We start from the raw sequence: 21,335 nt of genomic DNA, 5'->3' as shown, positions 1-21,335 counted from the left end.
AGCCCGATGAGGACTCAGACACAGCTAGCTTGCTAATGCTGACCCATCCGTGTGCCGGTAACAGCAAATTTGCTCGTTAATTGTGACTACGGAGAGGAGGACGGTATAAATTAAAAGCAGAAATCCCCTATGGTGTGAGACAAGATGAGCCTCGCAATAAATTATTCAGCTGACAGCCTCTTTTCCTGCATGATTCTCGCCTTCTGCTATGTTTAATGACATCTGTAACGACGACCGTCAGAGATAAGAGATCCAGATGTGCGCGTGCTCACATTTGCATGCATGCTTCTGACTGCGTGTGTGAAGCGTGGCCTCCTCACTCCTCTTGTCATGCATCCGATTGTGTTGCATGATGGGGAAACAAAGCTTCAACAGGGGAATTTGTTTCTTCGCCGGAGAGGGCTGTAAATAAACAACCAGTGAATCAATGCCTCCATTTGTTTTTCTCTGATAATTCTGTGTGTGTCGTGAGGCGTTTGTGACAGTGATTTGCAAGCCGGTGTAGCTCCCAGCAGCCATATTTCCTCCCAGTGAGGGTGAGAAAACATGCCACACCAACCTCATGTTTCATTACCATGGATCAGTAAATTGCTGTGTGCTTTTTCACTCACTGCAGCTCATTTAGCGCTATAATGGAGCATTTGTATGAGTGGGAAATAACACCTGCATTACATATTGTGCAGTAGAACTACTGAAGACAGGCATATAAAGAGCAAACTGCAGTTATTTAAGAAAATGAGCATCAAAAATCCTTCTCTGACATAAATTCCTATGTATAATGTTTGTGGAATTTACGTATTTGACAAACTGAGTAAGCAAAAAATTGCATAAATTTAAAAAAAAAAGCCTCTCTTAAGACTCCTCGGCATAAATACAGCAAGTCTTTGAGAGGTTGGATGTGAATGGAATACAAAATTTAAAAAAACAACAACCTAAAAACATTGGTAATTTATGAGCAGCCCCTTAATGCTCCATATTGAGCAGTTAATTTGTAGAGGCAAGCAGCTCTGCTCAGATCCGTGGCTCAGCCTCAGATCACCAATGAAAACATAATTTCTCACCTTTACTTCCAAGCATTCAGATATGTAGTTTATTTTTATGATTGTATTTTACTTAGTTATTTTTGAATTACATGTCTGAGATTTCTGCCTCCAGTTTACTTTTATAGTCATTCCAAATGACACTTTTTTTTTTAATGTTGAAGATTCTGTTGAGTTTTAAAAGAAGAAGCTTTGAAGTTTTGGATGAAATAGCCTAAAATAAGATCACTAAACACAATCCACAAGTACAAATGACTCATAATAATATGATATGGAAATAAACAAGTGCCGAACAACAGTTTATCATATAAAAGAATCTGATTAATTTTCTGGGTTATAGAGAGGTGTGTTACTGGAGTAGAGCAGCTCCTCTGAAGAAGAGGATGCTGGGTAATGTGTGTCCTCTGAAGGATAGAGAAACAAGCATCTGCCAGGGATTGGTTCCTGGTATTTTACAGTACATGCTACTTATCAGGCTAAGCAGCCATCAACCTTTGGCTATTATTTTGATTTACAGGCAGTTATATGCTGAAAGTCTGTTTTGTTTTGTTTTTGTAGAGAGGAGAATAGAGGTGAATGAAGCAGGAGCAAACCAGTCAGCAGCAAGTTGTCAGTTAAACGGACAATGTGCAATTCAGACTACAGTTACTCAGTAAATAAAAGCTTCAGCGTCTTAAATGAAGACCAAAGTCAGGTTCCCCAACTGCTGGAAAGGTGAAGAGTTATGCCTGAAGCTAGACTCCATTTTTCCCTGGAGGAAAACAAACATATCCCGTCTCCTGATGAAGATCATCAAACTGGGCCAGAAAGGCAAAGAGCCAAAAGGGATTTTCTTTCTTTCTTTTTTTTACTTTTGTGGTTTCAAAGCTGTAATGTGTGATGTTGATGATGGCTGCTCATAGGCAACAGGTGCATCATCTCCCTTTGACTGAGTGTGACAAGAGGAAGACTAAAGAGGTTTAGAAAATGTTTTAAGGCCGAATGCCAACAGATTTGCACAATCAACCACCACTGGAATCTGATCTACATATAATACTAATAAAAGGACTATAGCCTTAATTCTATCTAAATATTATCATAATGAATGGACTTGCAATTTCAATGTCAGTATGGTTTAAGTTTCAAACAAGTCTTTAAACATCACCCAACCATTTGCTAATCATTGTTTTCAGATTACTACTTAAATTGTGTCCATTCTATCAGCGTCATAATAAACCAATTTATTATATTAATTGGTTTATTATTGATATGTTGTCATGTTGGACCGTGCATGTAGAAATAACACCGAACTCTTCCACATTTTTAGAGTTTAATGTTCATCACTAAACAGCACAAGACACATTTCCTTAACATGCTGTATTTTGGAGTGGACATGTAAATAGGTTTGAACCTCGGTGAATTAAAGCCAAATAGAGGTCAAAGAAGAAAACGTAGATTTGCTCAAGCGACCCATTACACTGGGAGGTTAAAGAGTTCTCCTTAATTTTAGTTATGTGATATCCAGGAACAATGATATGCAGAGCTCAGGTCTCACAATAGTATAAGGGGAGTTATTTTTATTAGCTATTTTATCAGCACAGGAGTGGTGAACAATAGTGTGATTGGTGCGCAGTGATTTCAGTTCTTTAGAAGTAGAGCTAACCTCCCAGTGTGTGAACCCTGACTGCGAGCAATCATTCAACTAACGCCGCTGCTGGTAACACCAACACGACTACCCATAATGATGTGTAATGAGCATGGTTTATTTTTGCTTGAGTACTCCACTCTCTATCCCATATCCAAGTGTGAAATTACAATATAAGATCTTATTTAGTTAATTAAACTCAAACGACTAATTTAATTTGACTCAAATCTGGGGGAAAATGAATAAATCATGGGGACGTATTTTGCTTGAATGTTCCCAGTAATTAAATGTGGGGCCTGTGACGATAGCTCCGGTTTTATTTCTGCCGACTCTACGAATACACGTGGAAAAAAAAAAAAAATCAGCCAGACAGTTTTGTGGAGCAGTTGAGATGAATATTAATAAAATGATATGGGAGTTTCAAACAGAAATAAATGAAGTCAAGATGCAGTGAATAAGTGGTTGTCCCGTTAGGATCTCTGCACATTGAGTTAGAGAAGAAATATTCCTCCATGATTAAAGCCTGGTGAGTTCAAACACAGCTGCTGCTGCAATCGGTGAGGCAAAAAGAATTCACCAGGAGGACAAGATATCAACTTGAATTTGTCATTTATGTATTTTATCTTTAATATTTGTGGGGGATTAGAGACACGCGTTCTCTCCAGCTCTCTCAGTCCTTGTTATGTGCTTCCAATCTGTCAGACGCACGACAGGGTGCATTATCACATCTCGATAAATGATGCCACCTAAGTCTTGTTTTCATATCACCAAAAAGCAGATTGTGTTTTGACATGCTCCCTAATGTGCATTGCTTTTCTGTTTTGTTTCATTTCAGAGTTGCCCTGTGATTGATGAGGATTAAGAAAACCATTTTACCTCATAGGAAACACAGGAAAGTGCTCATCCAGACCGGTAAGGATCCTTAGGGTTCATCACTCATATCTTCATCCTAGCAACTAAGCTCGAGCTTGTGAAGCGATGTTCATTTGGTTCAGTGAGGCTTTGTGAACAAATTTAAAGAGGTGCAGTTTGGATTTGTCTTTTGTCGCATTGTTCTGGTGGTCATGTTATATAAAACTAGGAATTATTTTTTCAATGTTCACAATTTTTTTCAAAACTGAATCTAACACCACACATTCTTTATTCTAAAGAACAAAATAACCATAAATAGTTACAGTGGCTGGAAATACAGAAACCTAAAATAAAATGATGTGTGAGGAAAGCAAATTATCATGATGCTTTGTCTTATTCATTCTGAATGACATGACACGAATATATGATGACATAGACATCAGGACTTTAAGGTTTTTGGCCAAAGTATTCCTTTTATTCCATGTGTCAGTTGCAGGAACCTGAACGAATCGTGACGAGGCTGTCCTCCTTTTCTTCTGATGTGGATGATTTAGACAAAGCCCATTTTAAGGATGTTTACACCACATTCTTCCATGTATACCTCAGCTGTAATTCAGCAGTCTCTAGAGTGTGAAACCTGAACAACAGCATGGAACCAGTGGTGGGTTACCATAGATGGTTATTGATGCATGTCTTTCAATATAAATATCAATCGTTATGGAGGAAGACAGCTGCGCATCCCTCCATCCTCATCCTCCAGTCATTTGCTGGTGGGCGCGGTGATGCGCTGAAACATGCATGAAGACAGTGTTCAATTAGCCTTTGAGCGGTGTGAATATCATGTATTCACTTTCCACTTGGACCGCATGAATATTAAGTCTTAATTTAAACCACGACTGAAAAGAATCACTCAATCAGTCACCATCACAGTGTCAAAGACCTTTTTTGCTGAAATGATGGATGACATAATCAGGGTGAGTGAGGAGGTGAAGTGACATCAGATGGAACATTATGGACCGCAACAAAACGAGACTCCATCCCTCTGCTTTTGTTTTGAGAGGCTGCGCAAAATGTCGACTGTGTAGTTTGTATACATGTGAAGAGGCATCAAAGCGCTTGAAGGTGAATAATTTTTTGGTGGCATCTGCACATTCTGCAATATGCTAATCAGCAAAAGCTGCAAGGAGCAGATTGCCAGGAGAGAGAAGAGGAGATGAAGGGAGGAGAAAGAGGGATGGAGCCGAGTGGAGAGGAGAGAGACAGACGGAGGCTGGTGTAAATTATGGATGCAACCTGCGATTTCCACGAGGAAAAGAGAGGCAAAGAAACCTCAAGTCATGCATATCAGATCGTGCATTTACCACATTTTCTTATCATGGTTCATGAGCAAACTCGTTTACAATCTGGCCAGTGTGTGTGTGTGTGTGTGTGTATGTATCAGAGAGAGATAAAGAGAGAAGGTGAGAGAGAATTAAACACTTACGCATCCATCCATGTTGAATTTTGTGGAACTGTTCTGTCACGCGTTCTCTGAACTTGATATGATGTGTGTGTTTCAGACCATGTTGCTCAATTGCGATGTGACGCTTTGTTTTGTGTGTCTCAGTAGCTCCTTTTACGCTGCTGGTTTACTTTTATTGCAACACAAAGTTCTGTATAAAAGCTTTGAAATGAAATAACTATTGCTCCATGTTTTATAGATTACCTGCTTGAATGGTTAGGAGGCAGGACAGCAGGATATCCTCACCTTCCAAGCACAATACAGGATTTCCATAATTTATATTCGATATACAGTACAGAATAATTAAATATTTGCGTTCGTTGTGTTTGTTATTTGCAAAATGTTATTTAATGTTAAACTTATGCTAAGCACCAACTTTGCTGTGTTACTACTTGGGTAATGCTGCTATGTGGACTTAAATCACAGATTTATGTATTTTCTAATGATATATGGAATGCTAAGCCACCTGTTTTCATTTGTTATTAAATGACTAAGTCATGGCATGTTTTGCGTGCTTGAGCAGTTCAAGTTCAGTTAAAGTGAGCGTTCTTGTCCCGCTTCCACATCCCACCCTGGTGTGCCAGTCCCCTAATAGCCCGAGTGAATAATGGGTCCATTCTTGAGACCTGTCTGTGACTGCTGCATGTTCAATAGTGTGGTTTCCCCACTAGAGGTGGAGGAGACAGGAGGGGCTGGTGATCTGGAAATAGGTCTGCCTGAGCGGGGGGAGTGCCTCAGGTGGGCCTCTGTGCCAGCCTTACCACCCTTTAACAAGCTCAAACGACAAAAGCACGATTATTCTGAAGACCCCGGCTACACATCATGTGCCTCTTTTACCGTCGGGGTTGAAAGGAAGTTGTTTGACCTGTCAGCGTTTGGTTTGGGCTGTCTGAGCACACAAGACGTTCTGTAGCGTTTTCTAAGAATTGGATGAAAGCCACATTACACTTAAAGCGAAGTGTGTCTGAGAAATAGAACAAGAGACCGTGGCACTGTCCTGGAATTCTCCTGCATGTAGATCTATGTTAACGTGCAAAGTAGGTCATTTATTTGGAGCAGGGACAGCCGTAGTGTGCTTCTCTGAAGGAATGTCAGAGGGGGGAATTTTCATAAGCAGTCACATTGGTGGATTTGGTGAACGGAGGACTTACATAGTCTGATGTTTTGTTAATATGTCAAGCCCCAAACCCTAATTTCCCAGAGGGAGAGGAGTGGGGGTTGATAAAGGTGAAAATGGCTGTAGTCAATCTGGAGACAGCATCAGTAGCCACAACTACAACCACGACAAGAGATAGCAGCCTAAAAAATCTGACTATATCAGATTGCCAAACAAATAGCTAAGAGGATTTATTCTGATCTCCCCCCTCTCTGTCTCGCTCTCTCTATTCCTCTCTGTCTTTTTCCATCAGACGGACATTAAATCTGCAATCCATAAAATCCCTTCAAATGATTTTTTATTTTACTTTGCAGCCCTACATTTTCTGGTCGCATGTTTGAAGGGAAGCTCTTTCTGCTCAGTGTGAACTCTGCCCTTTTGTTCTGCCTTGAGGCCTCTAGAAATTGCTTTACTACACAGGGTATCATATCGGTCTTTAAAAATATCTTCACGACGCACAACAGGAATCTGACCTCCGAGCAGATGCTGCACCGCTATCTGTTCAGACCCATAATATTATAATAGCTCGCTCCACCTGACTCTCTCGTCTTTAGGAATAAAGCTGTGCCGGTAGATGCCTGTGTCCGCGTTGCGTCCACACACACACATCTACTTAATCTAAAACATGATGTACGAACAGGAGCAATTACAACCTCATCCCCGAGATTAAAAAAAAAAGGTTCCTGCATTCCTCATTAGTCACCGAATCATTGGTGGCGTGCAGCGGATCGGCCGCTGTGCAGCATGTTATCTGGAAACAAAGCACGTAGATTAATTTGGTTAATATTTCATAAAGCTCACAATGGCAGAGGGCATTCGAGGATTTTCAGATTATTTGTCCTCAGCCAATATTCCACAGCGCGTTAGAGCCTCTGCGTTTGCAACGTCTGCTGCTCGCCGGCACAAACGCAGAGACGAAGCGCTTTCCGTTAAAAGTGTTTGTCTGCGATAGCGTTGTTTGTGAAGTGGGAGCCGTTCTACATGTGCTGCTACTTTCCCCTTTGCTGCGATCTGATTCAAAGAGGCCAGTTCACGCAGCGGCTCGGTATCGCACTCCTCTAGCGCTGATAACTGCTCGCAGATTTGTATTAATATCCTCACTGGCATTCTTTTGTACCAGCTGACTCATTTCAGCTGTTCACGCAAACCCCGACTAAAGAAAGAAAAATACTCCTTGACAGCTTGACAAACTGACAATCACCTCCCTCCCTCCCTTCTGTTACTTAGAGAGAGCCGTCCATCGTAACCAACGAGACTGTAATCAGCGCAGGCCCTAATCGAATCATCGCTCCTGCAAAACAGCCCTGGCTGTGCTACCATGAAACACATCTCAGATCAAAAGGCAGGCTCCTCGTACACACTGTAAACCAGCGTCCGCTCCAAATGTCAGGAGGAGTCAGATTATAATTTGGAAAATGTCACCGAGAGCATAATAGCTCAGCACGTCTCGGGGTATGTTAGTATCTCATGTCAGCAGGTGCGATACGTGACTGTTGTGCTTGTTTCTCAGCCACTCACATGAAAAGGAAGCAGAATGTAGGTTTTTTTGTCGACTGGAAACCGGTTTGCGATTGGTAGAACGCGCAAACCATTAAATAGTGTGTTGTAGATCCACATTAACAAATGCACATCTCCAAGCCGCCTCATTATCACCAGCAGGAAAACTTCCTGGGCACCAGGACAACTCATGTGTGGATCTGCATTTTAATGTGTGTGTGTGTGTGTGTGTGTGTGTTCATTCAAGACTCTTTCCAACATTTGGTAGACGGAGTTGGCTCACCCAGTCACAAATAAGCCCCTGTTTCTTTTAGTGGCACCCACGCTCTTGTTCTCTTGCCATGAAAGCACAGAGAATCTTTTTTCTCTCTCCACTGCAACAGACACAAACACGCGTCTAAAAAAAATGAGCAGCAAAGTTAGAAAAATTAGAGAGTGAGAATGAGGGAAAGTGAGAAGTAGAATGTAAGGTTTTCAGACAGGTTGGGGGTCAAATTCATCTGTGTGTGTAATGATATTTGCTTAATTCTAGCGCACAGACGTCAGTGTAAAATAAGTTGTCACACCCAGCAAGACAACTTTAGTTGAGATATTTTTATTTTACTCACTCCTTAAATTATTCAAATAAGTAGCTGATAATAAATGTTCATTACTATTCCGTTTTATGAAGTGTTTCTTTGTTTTGCTTTTAGACCTTTATGTCAACAACTAGCAGCTAATCCTAATCCAAACAATCTTGGTGACACAAAAAAACTGCCGGATAAATTCCGTCTCTCTCCTGTGTTCATGCGAGACAAAAGGCTTGTTTAGCCAAATCGGGACCGACATCATTGGCAACTGCTGCAGGCGGCATGCGCTGCGTGTCTACGCCAGAGTATGTTTGTGTGTGTGTGTGTGTGTGTGCGCGCGCGCGTGTGTGGTTGCATTTGTCAAGATGAGATGACCTGATTGCTCAGTGAGGGAAGACCAAGCCTCATGCTGTCAGAATAGCACCAATAAAAAATCCACAAGAAATGGACCACAATGCACCTCGGCTAGCCACGCTTACCCCTTCGAGCCTCTCCTTATAGACACGCGTGTGCCACGCTTCCTCCTTCCAGCCATGTACACATTCATGCAGGCGCTCCTGACCGTGCCAAAGCAGATTTGAAGATGCGCGATGATCCATCAGTGGTTGTGCGCTGGATTCTATTACGTTAAATGTTGAGCGTGAATCAACCAGCGGTCTGAAAGGAGGAACTAGCAAATGCTGGCGTTTGCTTGTATCAGTGTCAAGCAAGTTGATTGTGTGAGGAAAAGGTGGGTGGCCTCATCATTGGACCCAGCATGAACATGTAAAGTTTCATCACAACACAGACACAAACTGAAATGACCCTCAGTTCCCCCTAGGGGCCTCGCCTCTACGGCCCAGCAGCAAACCGTGTGTTTGTGTGTGAGGATTAATAACCTTACCAGAGCCGTCCAACCCCTGCTGCTCCGTCTTATTACTCCCTTTACCTTTGCTTTTTTTTTCTTTTCTTTTTTCCAGAGGAAGAAGAAAAAGAGATAGGATTAATTTCAAGGAAAACCTCAGAGGTGCTGGGGTGGGAGACACCAAAATCTGCAGGGCAAGAGTGGTAAGGATGAGGAGGGCTGTAGTGGAGAACAGAGGAAACGGAAGCAGGAAGAGAACAGAGTGAAAGGTTGGGCTGAGGAGCAGTATCGATGCAGCTCAGATAAATGAAGGATTAGCTGATTCACAATGAGCTGCTGCTCCCCCTCTTCTCTCTCCACAGCAGTGAAGTGGTTCTTCTTAATGAGCTGTGGAAAAAGAACATGCTTATGTACACGTCCAGCCATTTATGCTGTAAGCCTCAATTCATTCATATAAAGACTGAAGGTTTCTTTGAGGAAAACCTCACCAGGTGCTACTCTGATACTCACAATTATTCTGATGTAACACCTGATACCTCAGCAGAATCAGAACATTAGCAAGATTTGATCATGTCAATTTCCCAGTTCAGATTTGTAGCACATCCACAAGTTTCAAACTACTTTCTGGCCACAAATTCATCTAATAATAATTTAAACACAGACGTGAAGGACCGAAGCTTAGATATAGTTGGTGTTAGACATGAACTGCAGGCTTACACCAAACACAGCATAATATCCAGACAGTGTGATCCATCAGTGACCCTGACTCTGGTCGGTAACACAGATCTCAAGTCATCAGTTTATCAAGTGTTTTGACTCTGAACTCGACATCCAGGGGCAAATAGCAAACCAGGAAGAGACTTGTTTGCTGCGTCTGTAGGGGAAAAACGTAACCGAGATACAAGGAGATAGGAGTTATCTGAGATCTAATCTTAGAATTAATGACACCACAACAGGGTTTGATAAACTACATGCAATTCCCAGCGGGAAGAACCTTTCTCAAACAGACCCCTGAATGTGTCCGAAGAGAAGCCGGCAGAGGATCCACACCTCCGTTGTCGTGCAAGTCAGATGTTATTCCTACAGTTTGAAAAGGAAGGAAGGTCTGACCTGACAATTCTTTTGTCAATACTGAAAGATATTTTCCCATCAAATTATGAATAGTAATTGCTTAAAACACAAATTTACCGACATTGTATTCTTGTCTGTCCACTTTTTGCCTAAGTCTTAATAAATAAACATAATAAATAAATAAATAAATGCACAACAGATTTATGTAAAGACAGTGGATACCACAAAGAACCCTAAATTATTGTTAGAAGAACTGAAAAACATTAAGCTTTTTCCCCATTCATTTCTAGCAGGCTGGCTCCACACAGGTTATCAGTTCATTTCATGTGTGTGGGTCGGGTTGAGAGTTATTAGTTACTAGTTACTGGTTACTACTTGTTCCTTGTTTACTATCATTCATTACGAAGGACCTGATGTGTCACTGGAGAAAAACAAGGAGGTCACACTGTTTCTTTTGTTCCTCTCCTATGACACAGTTATGCTTTCACACACACACGCACGCACGCACGCACACACACAAACACACACACACACACACACATACATTCACACACGTCTACGGCTCAGGTTGAGAATTACTTGTTTAAAACCACTGTGTGTGAAGTCAATGACACACAAGAGTCACTCGAATGTGGAGTTTGTGCATCATTGAAAGAAGCTTAATGTATTTGTTGAATATTTGTGTCTGTGTGCTTTCACTGATCAGGTGTGTCTGATTGTGTGTCTGTATCTCCATGCCTGTGTATGTGTGTGTGTGTGTGTGTGTGTGTGTGTGTGTGTGTGCGTGCGTGTGTTTTGAGAGTGTGTCTACATGCTGGCGCGGGAATCCAGAGGGTCAGGTGTCTGCTCTATTTCATATTAGACTGGAAACCCAAATGTTCAGATAACAGCCGGGGTCGTCTGTTCTGCTCCGGGGGCCTCCGGGTCAAAGGTCAGCTGTTTCAAGTCATGGCGAGGGTCCGCAACACACACACACGTACGCACACACGCCTTAGCCTTTGCCCTATGGAAATATTGTGAACTTTTTATATGAATGAAGACAAAACATTTATTTTCTTTGCATTATTACTTTGTATAGAAAATTTAAATGTTTTAATTACATTTAATCAATATACCTTTATACACTCACAACAGAAAATAATGTACAATCCTACCTTTACAATTTTTTTCTTTATCTAATCTCATAATCATTTTATTTCTGTCAATTATTGAATTGTTATAAAGTATACAAACGCCACTTGCCATTGCACATTAACTTGTTTAACATTAACATTACTTGTTTTAATTTACTTATTTTGATTAGTAGTGGAATAGTACTGATCAATTAATCAGTGAATTGCCCATTTTTGAATTCAACCAAGAGGCACAACATTAATGTTGACATTAATATTTCTTTTCGCTTAGAGATTTATCAGTGTGTTAAAACAGATGTTTTGATGCATCCTTTAGATGTTAAAATTTTATCACAGCGTAACAGTTGTAACAAATGTGATTGTAACGTATGTAATGGGCTGAGCGTGCCGCTGCATCGTCGCCACCTCCTCTGAGAACTTTAATGAGGCAGCTTTGATAATTATTCCACACCCTTCACAATCTGACGCTGCTGCATGTGAAAAAGCAAATAACAATGACATTTAAATTACAGAAGACATGTTTTTGTCTGGCTCCTGTTCTCTACCAATAGATCACCCCCCCCCCCCTCCTCGTTTTGCGCCTCTGTTAAACAGGAACTGGCCAATTTCCTGAGCCTGTTTTTCCACGTTGCTTCCTTGTGCTGGTGTCTCTTACATGTGTTTTTCTGTGTGTCACCGTGTGTCTCTGCATGACTCACAGGTTGAAACAAGTCGGAGTCAGGTTGTGACCCTTGCAGCCTCGATGCTCTTACATCCAAGCGAGTGTGTGTCAATGCTGCATTAATAGCATTTCATCATCAGGTTCATCAAAGGGTTTATAAAAAAAAAAGTACACACACACACACACACACACACACACACACACACACACACACACACACACACACACACACACACACACACACACACACACACACACACACACAGTCTCCTAAATGTTTCCCTGTTGTGATTGTGGCAATTACTATTGGACATAAAGTTTATTTAGTGCCTGCTGTAGGTGTGATTGTGTATCTACAGTGTGCGTGTGTGTGTGTGTGTGTGTGTGTGTGTGTGTGTGTGTGTTTGTGTTTGTGTGTGCGGTGGGTAGAGGGGTGTTGAGCTACCTCAGTCGGTGAGGGAGATCCTTATTGCCCTCGGCATAGAGGCTCATGGAAATCAATGTTTGATTTGCCAGTTACTTGATAAAGGATTTAATACTGGAACATACCCCCCCCCCCTCTATTCAATCTCGAGATATTGTCTCATCGAGTCCATTTATTCATTTTGCCCTCTTTCACCTGGCATTGGCCTCACTGAAAAAGATTCCTGCACTCACCTGACAGATCCATCCGCTTTTTGCCGACTGCTGCATCTGTAAGGTGTGTATGTGTGTGCGTATGCAGCATCAGGAGCGGCGTCTAACTCCCCCCCACCCACCCTCCCGGTGTTCCCTGCTCTCAATATGTGTATCGACCAGACTCTGGAATGGAGAAACGCCTGTCCAGCACAGAAAATCAATGGCTCCTGTTTTCTCTCCTCTAACAGCCTGTTATCTGCAATGAATACAAAGCACATATTGTAGCACAGCAAACAAACACTTGCATGCCCTCATCTTTACATCCATTCCCTTTTTTGCTGCTGCGTCGAGGTTGGCTTTCGAACCTGCGGGAGATCAAGCTAAATTAGAAGTCATTTACACTTGATTAGAAGAAATATAGCTGAGTTGTGGAGCATTTGCAGCCAAGTTTTCAGTCACCTAACAAGGCTTGGGTGAGAATTACACGGCTGCAGCTGTCACTGGCCTGCTAAGTTTATTATTACTCCTGCTATATACACTCTGCTGTGCCAGCAAATCAAAGGAGGCAAGCCGAGCACATGAATGAAACATCATCTATCTTACATTGTGTTGAGTAGCATTAGCCAAGTGTCCAACAAGTGTTTATTTAGCCAGTGGGCAGTCCGTTTTATTTCAGGCGTGGGTATAAGATCAAGTCTATTTTTTTACCATTATGCAAGTGTCCCTCTCTCCTAAACTCTTTTTCCTTTTTGTTATCGTCGTCACCGTCAGGGATTATAGGTTGCGGTGGTGGTGGGAGGAGGTGGAAAAAGGGGGAGGTGATGGATTAACGCAATCGGTCCGGTGGGTCCGTCCGTCTGCTATCAGAAAAAAAAAATTAATTTGTGTGATCCAGATGCTGATGCTCGGCTCTCCACGTCTGTCTTTGTGCCTATTGCTCAGTCAGAGGAGAGGATTGGCCGCTGGGCTGGGGGGTGTTGGGTGGAGGTGGGGGCCACCTCACATCCGCTCCTGTGCCTTTGTACTTGCATCAAAGAACGAGCGTGGCCCCATACACCGGCCATTTGTTCTTAAAACCTCACGAGATGAAATTTTAAACTATATTATAAAAATGATCAAAGAATGGAAAGAATCACATTAGTTGTTTAAATCTTTATTAGGGCTGCTCCAGTGTAGGCCTGCATATGTGCAGTATTTTCCACACTATAAGGTGCACCTAAAAGCCATTAATTTTCTCAAAAACCTACAGTGCACCTTAAAATTCAGTGCGCGTTATATATAAAAAAGCTTTAAAATGGGCCATCTATTGAAGGTGCGCCTTATAGTCCAAGTGCGCCTTATAGTGCGGAAAATACTATATTTAAGATGCTTCATTTTTGAAATGATATGTAATGTTGACAAAGCTCTTGTACATCCGCTGGCATTTGGAAATCTAATGTTGATGATCTAAAAGGTAATTTCAAATGTAAACACGGTTATGTGTGGGAAAAAATGTCAAAATATTTCAAAATCTCATCATAGGAGAAATTTCACTCATTTTCAATGTTATGTATCACAATCAGTGCAGAAGTGCAAGCGAGTGAGGGCAGGCGGGGGCGGTGTTAACAGGCTGGGTTGGGGTTACAACAGAGACGAGGGGGGGAAAGGAGCGGCGGTGATGGATGGATAGATCTGGACTGGCGATGTCATGGAGGGCTTCTGAGCAGGATGGCGGAGGAGGTCAGCGGGTCCCTGGAGGAAGTACTGTAGGACGGGTTGGGGGGGGGAGAATGACCCATCATTAATCAACCTCCCTCCACCTGCCACCTCTTCTCTCTACCTCTTGTCTTCTCTTTATCCCTCCTGCCACCCCACTTTTACGCCCTCCCCCTATTCCCACCCATGCTAGAGCTACATTTAACATCCGCCCAGCCGTTTCTGGAGTATTTGGGTTGCAGCGCACTCAGCATCAGTTTGGGAGGTGTTTAATGCTATTACGAGGTGGCAGGCCAGGCAACATGCCCTCCGACAAGGAGAGATGGACTCATGCCGGGGCTAAACACGACTTCGTTTTATTAATTCACTTAAACCGGTGTTCTTTTGCCCTCGCCACCAAGCTCTTAACGTCCTGGTCAGCCCTGTAATGTCCACCTGAGACGGCTGTAAGGTGAAGGGTTGCTCTTTTTGTTGCTTTAAGGTCAGTCAGAACATTAAGAGGTGCTCTGACGGGTCAGACCTCTTGGCTGGAGTTGGCGTGTGTTTCATTGCCAGCTGTGCTTCCCCACAGAGTCTGGACGCGGAACCGTTGGCCTCTCGCTGCCGGCTAACCGGCGTAGGATTTGGATAGGACCATGTTGATCCAGATACTCCACTTATTAAAGGAATGATTGATGTAATTTGCTGACACCCTGAAGGAGCAGGAGACATGGACCAAGTCACATAGTTGAAACTGGTTTGCGCCGAAAGCATCAATTAATGTATTAGTCTTGAAACATAATACTGACCAACAGCAAAATGGATAACATGACGATAAATAAGTTTATTTGTACTCAAAATATGAATTAAAAAAAATACTTGTAAATCAAAACAGCATCACCTCATCCTTTAGACATGTGGTGGATATTTTTCAGATTTAATCGTTTTTTATAAGAAATAATTTTCAGAATATTGCATCCATAGAATCCAAATATAGGCTGTTTTAAAACTGTTACCTCTACAAATTGATAAAACATCACACTCGACATAATCACACTGATGTTCAAGACTTTTAATCAGTTGAACACTAACTGATTTAGAAGTCTTGCTGGTGCATGAAAACATTTATGAAACAATTATGCGACAAATAACTATTAGCATTAAAAACAGAAGTAAGCAACTATAGTACATCTCTGTATTAATGTGTTCATACAACTCTGCTGACTCCTCTCCTCAAACATCAACTTGTCACAGAATTACCTCCACATTTGGAATTTCTCCCCTATATATCATCGGAGCAACAGTGTGGCCTCATTAAAAATGCATGCTACGTGTTGGGCTTTGGAGGCCAATTAGCCACCTAGCTCCTTTACAACGTCTGGTAATGAAAGAGCCCCCGCAACTGGACCACTCCCCAACTGCCTCATAGCCTCAACTCCTGTCACCCCTCACCTCTCCTTGGTTTGCCTAGAGTCTTGTCTCCCGTTGTGTTCACACCAGATCATCAGTAAGGAGGCTTTTCACTGGATTTGATGAAGTGCAGTCGTTTGATCTGTAGGGATTATACATCTGTGTGAGAGGCATGTGCTGCTAACGCTGTTCTCTGAAGGTGGTGGTGGACACTGGTATGTCAGATAGACAAACGTGAATGTACAGACACACACCTCAATGCACACACAGAATGGCATCACAGATCTTGACAGGAGTTCCTTTAAGATCCGAGTGCCTGGAGCACAAAGGTTGTTTCCCGCCACACGCTGTATATCAAATATAGATGCACACGGGATGCAACTGCATCACCTAAGCACTTTAAAAAGCCTGGATGCACGCAACCTGCTCATCACAGAATACATATGACTCTATATAATGTACAGCCCACATCTAGTACTTGTATACACATTTGTGCATGCATGGCTGGCATTCTAGGATCACACGCAGGTGATTTCATCACACACCAGGCAAGTAAACTGTGTGAGAAGGAATCCAGGCAGTATTATGCTGTTTGTATAACTGATGATTAGGTTTGTTTAAACTTATACATCAGCCCACCTGCTGAGTTGTCACCACCTCCCAGTACTTCAAACAGCAGAGAGCTGATGGATGATTCATCCTGCTTCCAGCACCTTCACACAAGCACTGAGGAGCTCTCTTCACCGGTTCCCCCACGGAGCTGAAATCACCCTATGTTAGAATTATAAACCTATTAAGCTGTCGTCCAGGAAACGGGAAGATTTTCCACAATATTTTTTTGCGATTGATTGTATACAGTAATACATTTTAAATTTGAAAGTAAAGATGCCAGTTATCATTACATTCTAGCTTCTGAATGGTGAGACCTTGTTGATATTGTCTGCTCCATTTTTTACTTTAATGATCACTCTTGTGACATTACCGAAACTGAACAAGTGATCATTGAAGTGGGAAAGGTTTGCTCACGAAGGCCTTTTAACATGTCGTTGGAAGAAATATTCTCCAGAGGGAGTTTAACAATCTATTAAATTGATGCCACTTCGGTTGAGGAACACAAGTTCAAACAGGAAAACAAAGATTTCAGGGTCTGAAGTTGGAAAGAATTTAGTTCACTAGTCTTCAGTCTGCTTTTTTGCCTCGTTCCCAGACTGAACCGTAAACAGTTAAGTTGCATTGTGGGTAAAGTAGACTAAACATTTCGACAACCGAGAAGAAAGCATGAAATTAAAAATGAGAGGAGCATATTTTTATCATAAGGATAGTTGGCTGGGAAAGGGATCCTTCTCCTACCCTCCTTCAGCGTGTCGTATTTTCGTATTTTACCTGTCATGTGTTTGCTGGTTGAGGGAAGCCCTCCTTCCCTCCCTGTAGTTGTTATTAAAATCAGGCTGACTTCATTAATAGTCTGATCTGGATGTAATTAGGATGGCAGGAGGTAGAGAGAGAGGCAGTGGAAGGGAGAGGAGACAGTCCCCCCACAGCTTTCTCTTTAAATCCCCCTTACCCACCGGTGATGACAGGTTGGGGAGAGAAGGGAGCAGGAGGAGGTCAGTGAGGTGGGATTAGATAGAGCCCCTCTTTGTGCCATCTTCTAGTCAGATTTTCGTCACTAAGAAGGTCGACTCCAGCCGGCAAACTGTGGAAGCGTCAGGCTGTAACAAGCACCCAGATATGTTTTGTCTCATTTGTCTGTGATTAGTCTGCCTGCCAGCTTGTGTTTTAGATACGTGTTTATCATCCGACGTACACTCACGCTCACACACATGCAAACTGCTTTCTGTATGCTTGTATTTATGCAGCACTTGGTGAAAAACATAAATTGGAGACAGAGTGTTCCCCGTCTGTGGGACTTGGAAGAGGGTTTGAGCTCGGAAAGCTGGCTTTCCTCTCAGGAAGTGTTGTTCCTCACCACTCTCCATAAACACTGAGAAAGAGACCCAAAGAAAAAGGCCCAGACTCACTATTTCCACTGTAAACACACACACATACACACATTATACTGTTCCCTTTCATATGTGCCTCTTCTCTTTCTCTGGCACAAGACTTTAAATATTTTCCCAAAGGAACATACAGTATGCCAGAGTATGCAATCCAGAAAATTAAATCCTGACCTATACAGATCAAGTGCCTCAACTTTTAAACATAGGCATGTTATTTTTCAGGCTTTGTAATCTCTTACGTATGTAAAAACAAACAGCTTGAAACTTGAGACCTAAACCTCAATTATTCAGTAATTCACCTTAAACTTATAACAAATTCTCGAATCTCTTGTAAAACTTCATTTTTATACACATTCAAGACTTTTTTTATTGAATCTCTGCTGTCATTAGAAATAAAGTAATAAAAGACAAACAGGACCTGCTTGTTTCTGTTGAACCCCTGGGTAAAAATGTCATGACGCTACAACCGAATTATTCTGCAGAGCGGCATAAATGTTACTTTTCATTCCTTTAACAAATGGTTGGCTCGCAGTCCCCCTCGCGTACTGCGTGAGTTAATAAATCCAGTGCCACGAGAGGAAGAAGGAAAGCTCTGTCCATTAATTTTAGTTGTCATGGCATTTATTCTTGCACTGGAGCATTGTGCTGTGAAAATATCATTGACAAGTCGCAAAAATGTCAAATAATACTTAAAAATATCCACAGTTTATCTATGTCGCACATTGGATTTGACGGGAATACAATCCACGGTCAGCAAGTTTAGTTTAAATCAGCAAAGTCTCATCTTTACCTGTTAATCTGTTTATTCTTCACTGAGGTGACACAGCAGGTGCAGCATAATGCTGCAGATCACGAGCCCTGAAGCATCACCAGCCTGACATTAGCCTCTGCTGCTATTTTAGCTGTGGCTAAAGCAGTCAGCTCACTTTACCACCCATCTGGTTTACCCCCATCCTAAAGTGTGTGTGTGTGTGTGTGTGTGTGTGTGTGTGTGTGTGTGTGTGTGTGTGTGTGTGTGTGTGTGTGTGTGTTTGTGTGTGTGTGTGTGTGTGTGTGTGTGTGTGTGTGTGTGGATGTGTGTGTGTGTGTGTGTGTTTGTGTGTGTGTGTGTGTGTGTGTGTGTGAGAGAGAGAGAGAGAGAGAGAGAGAGAGAGAGAGAGAGAGAGAGAGCAAAGGGAGTGTCAGAGAGAGAGGTTAGAAACCCTTTTTTATTACATTTCCTCTGCAGTGAGAGAGGAGGCAAGATGGACACTCCATATCTCCCCGCTGCGCCAGAAAACTCATCTAAATGGAAAACACATTGTCTTCATTATTTTGCAAGAGCTGAAAGAACAGGGTTGTCATGGTAACAGCCATCTAAGTGAGCACAAGCGGGCGGCCGAGGGGCTGCTTTAGGGCCAGAGGAACGGAGAGAGAGAATAGAGGAGGAGGATGTGGATGGGAAGGGAAGAAGAAAGTCAGGGGTGGTGGTGGTGGTTTTTAATGGGGGGGGTAATTGAAAGAGAGGAGAGGAGACTGAGATGAAGAAGGGAGATGGAAGGAAGACAATAAAGATGAAGTAAAGGAAGATAGGAGAAGAGAGCAGTGGATGTAAAAGAGAGAGGAAAGAGAAGAATATACAGGAAGAAAGGGAAGGTTTTGTGAAAGGAGGTTGGGGGAGTATGGGGGGCTTTTCCATCAGAGCTCTTTGGGGCAAATGACCAGTTAGGGACTGTCGGAGTGGTTCAGGGGCCCTTATCTATTTCAAGGAGCAGGAAGATGGTTCATTTTCACATCTCAGGTTAAGTTGTACAGAAGTGTCATAACTGCAGCTCTGTGTGTGTGTGTGTGTGTTTGTGTGTGTGTTTGTGTGTGTATATGCAAGTGAGTTCACGGTGACGTACAGTCAAGGGGAGGAATGTTCAAAAACACTTTGCCTTTGCAAACACGCTGAGGGGGGCAATACTCTCCAGCCGCCGCCGCCGCTGCTCAGCCAGCGCCCCGGCAGTGATGGACACCCTGCCTACCGCCGTCTTTATTAGTCGCTCCTCTAGAACAGCCCCTGGCAGAAAGCAAGTCCAACATCATAATACCCTTCATCAAATATTTACCCCCTCCTGAATCTACAACATGCTCTGAGGACACATCAAATAAAACCAAGCGCCAAAAAAGACGATATCAAATCCAGTCCAATCCTTGTCAACTTCATTGTCTTTCGTTTTATACGCCGGGTGGATTTCCTTGATGCTCTTGTCAAGTTCAGCATCGACTCCAGGATCACAGCTCCAGCCACAGAGGAAGGACCTCCTTGATAGTTTATTTACTAGTTCTTTCCTGCCCCTTCTCTGATGCATGGGTTTGTTTGATGGAGTCCTGACACAGCGTTGTTTTGACAAGCATCAGGCGATCAAGGAAATTAAAGTCATTTCCACAGTCTTTGTCATGTAAATACTCATAACCCCCCCCCACCCCCCAGAGGACTTGGCTTGGTTTTGACATTCATCTGGATCCCACATCCACCCTTGAATTGTATCATCATCATCATCATCATCATCATCATCATCATCATCATCATCATCATCATCATCATCATCATCATCATCATCACTTGTTGCTTCAAAATTGAGATGAGATGTACCAAATGAAATAGGGTCCCATAAGATTTGATTTTGCTGCAGGTAAACACGCTGCTTATGCTCTGTGTTGGGGTCAGCCTGCAGTCTTTCCCTTGGCCGCCTTCCACCAGATCTCTCAGTGTCGTTAGCTGTGATTGGACGGGGGGGGGGGGGGGGGGGTGGATGATGTTTTTCTCTCACCAGTTCCCACCAGATGTGTAATCGCGGTCAGGAGAGGGCTGATAACTGTGACATACCAACGTCAGGAAGGGGACAGTGTGGGCTCGGCTGACTGTTTCGCTGCTCTTGCTGGCTGGCTGGCCGGCTGCTTGGCTGCCTGTTGGTTTCAGTGATTCATGTCACACTGTAATTGGTTTACCTGCTCCCTGTGTGTCTGCTCTCTGAGTGGACCAAAACAAATTACCCAAGGATGACCTCTCACCATCTCTCTCTCCTGCTCCCATTCACCCCCCATATCTCCTCCTATTCCTCTCTCCCACCATCCCTCTGCATGTTACATGTCCTACGAGCGTCTTTCACTTTCTGTATTCGTCAGATCTGGCAAAAACAGAGTTTAGTCGTTAAACATTTTAGAGTAACCCATTCCCAAATTAGAGCCGTTTGAGGCTTGTGTTTGTGTGTCATTTTGACATGTTACGCTACACACGCATGTGTGAAGATAAGCGGATGGAGTGGACTTTGTGAAACCTTGCCTGAAATCATAGATAAACACTCACACACTAGTAGAGGGCTTTGTGAGGCTGCGTTCAAGTCTTTTTAGAAGGTTACAGTGAAGCACATTAGCCGTTCAAATTCCCATTTGAGTAAATTCTACTCTCAAAAGTTCTGGGTATGAAAAAGCTTAAAAATGCTGACTGACCTGAAGCGACCTGCAAGGTTGATGTGCCAGGTGTTGCAACACCTTTTATGTACATTAGGTATGAAGTCCACATCCTGTTGATCTCTCATATTAACCGTAGAAGTCTGATAATCTTCCTGTTAGATAAAGATGTCATCATTCATGAGTTCATGAATTGAGTTTTTTTAGGGGTTTTAAGAATCAACAATTGAGCTCGGTGTCGATCTTCCTG

At 42.7% G+C, this 21,335-nt stretch overlaps 1 protein-coding gene and 1 long non-coding RNA gene across 9 annotated transcripts in view; one reads left to right on the top strand and one right to left on the bottom strand.

Annotated features, from left to right (window-relative positions):
• zmiz1a (zinc finger, MIZ-type containing 1a) overlaps positions 1-21,335 on the top strand; it is a 95,122-nt gene that overhangs the window by 35,471 nt on the left and 38,316 nt on the right. For all 8 annotated transcript variants that reach the window (XM_068326799.1, XM_068326793.1, XM_068326797.1 and 5 more), the window contains one exon: positions 3,500-3,576. The gene's annotated coding sequence lies outside the window, so the exon portion shown is untranslated. The remainder of the gene's footprint in view (positions 1-3,499; positions 3,577-21,335) is intronic.
• LOC137604232 (uncharacterized) lies at positions 13,838-16,400 on the bottom strand. Its single transcript, XR_011037395.1, has 3 exons — positions 16,290-16,400; positions 15,693-15,792; positions 13,838-14,953 (listed from the first exon to the last, which is right to left on the bottom strand). It is a non-coding gene; the product is annotated as an uncharacterized lncRNA (long non-coding RNA).

This window comes from Antennarius striatus, chromosome 11, assembly GCF_040054535.1.
Source record: "Antennarius striatus isolate MH-2024 chromosome 11, ASM4005453v1, whole genome shotgun sequence".
NCBI lineage: Eukaryota > Metazoa > Chordata > Actinopteri > Lophiiformes > Antennariidae > Antennarius > Antennarius striatus.
Note: the sequence above shows the minus strand (reverse complement) of the source record. Positions and strands in the feature narration are given on the sequence as shown.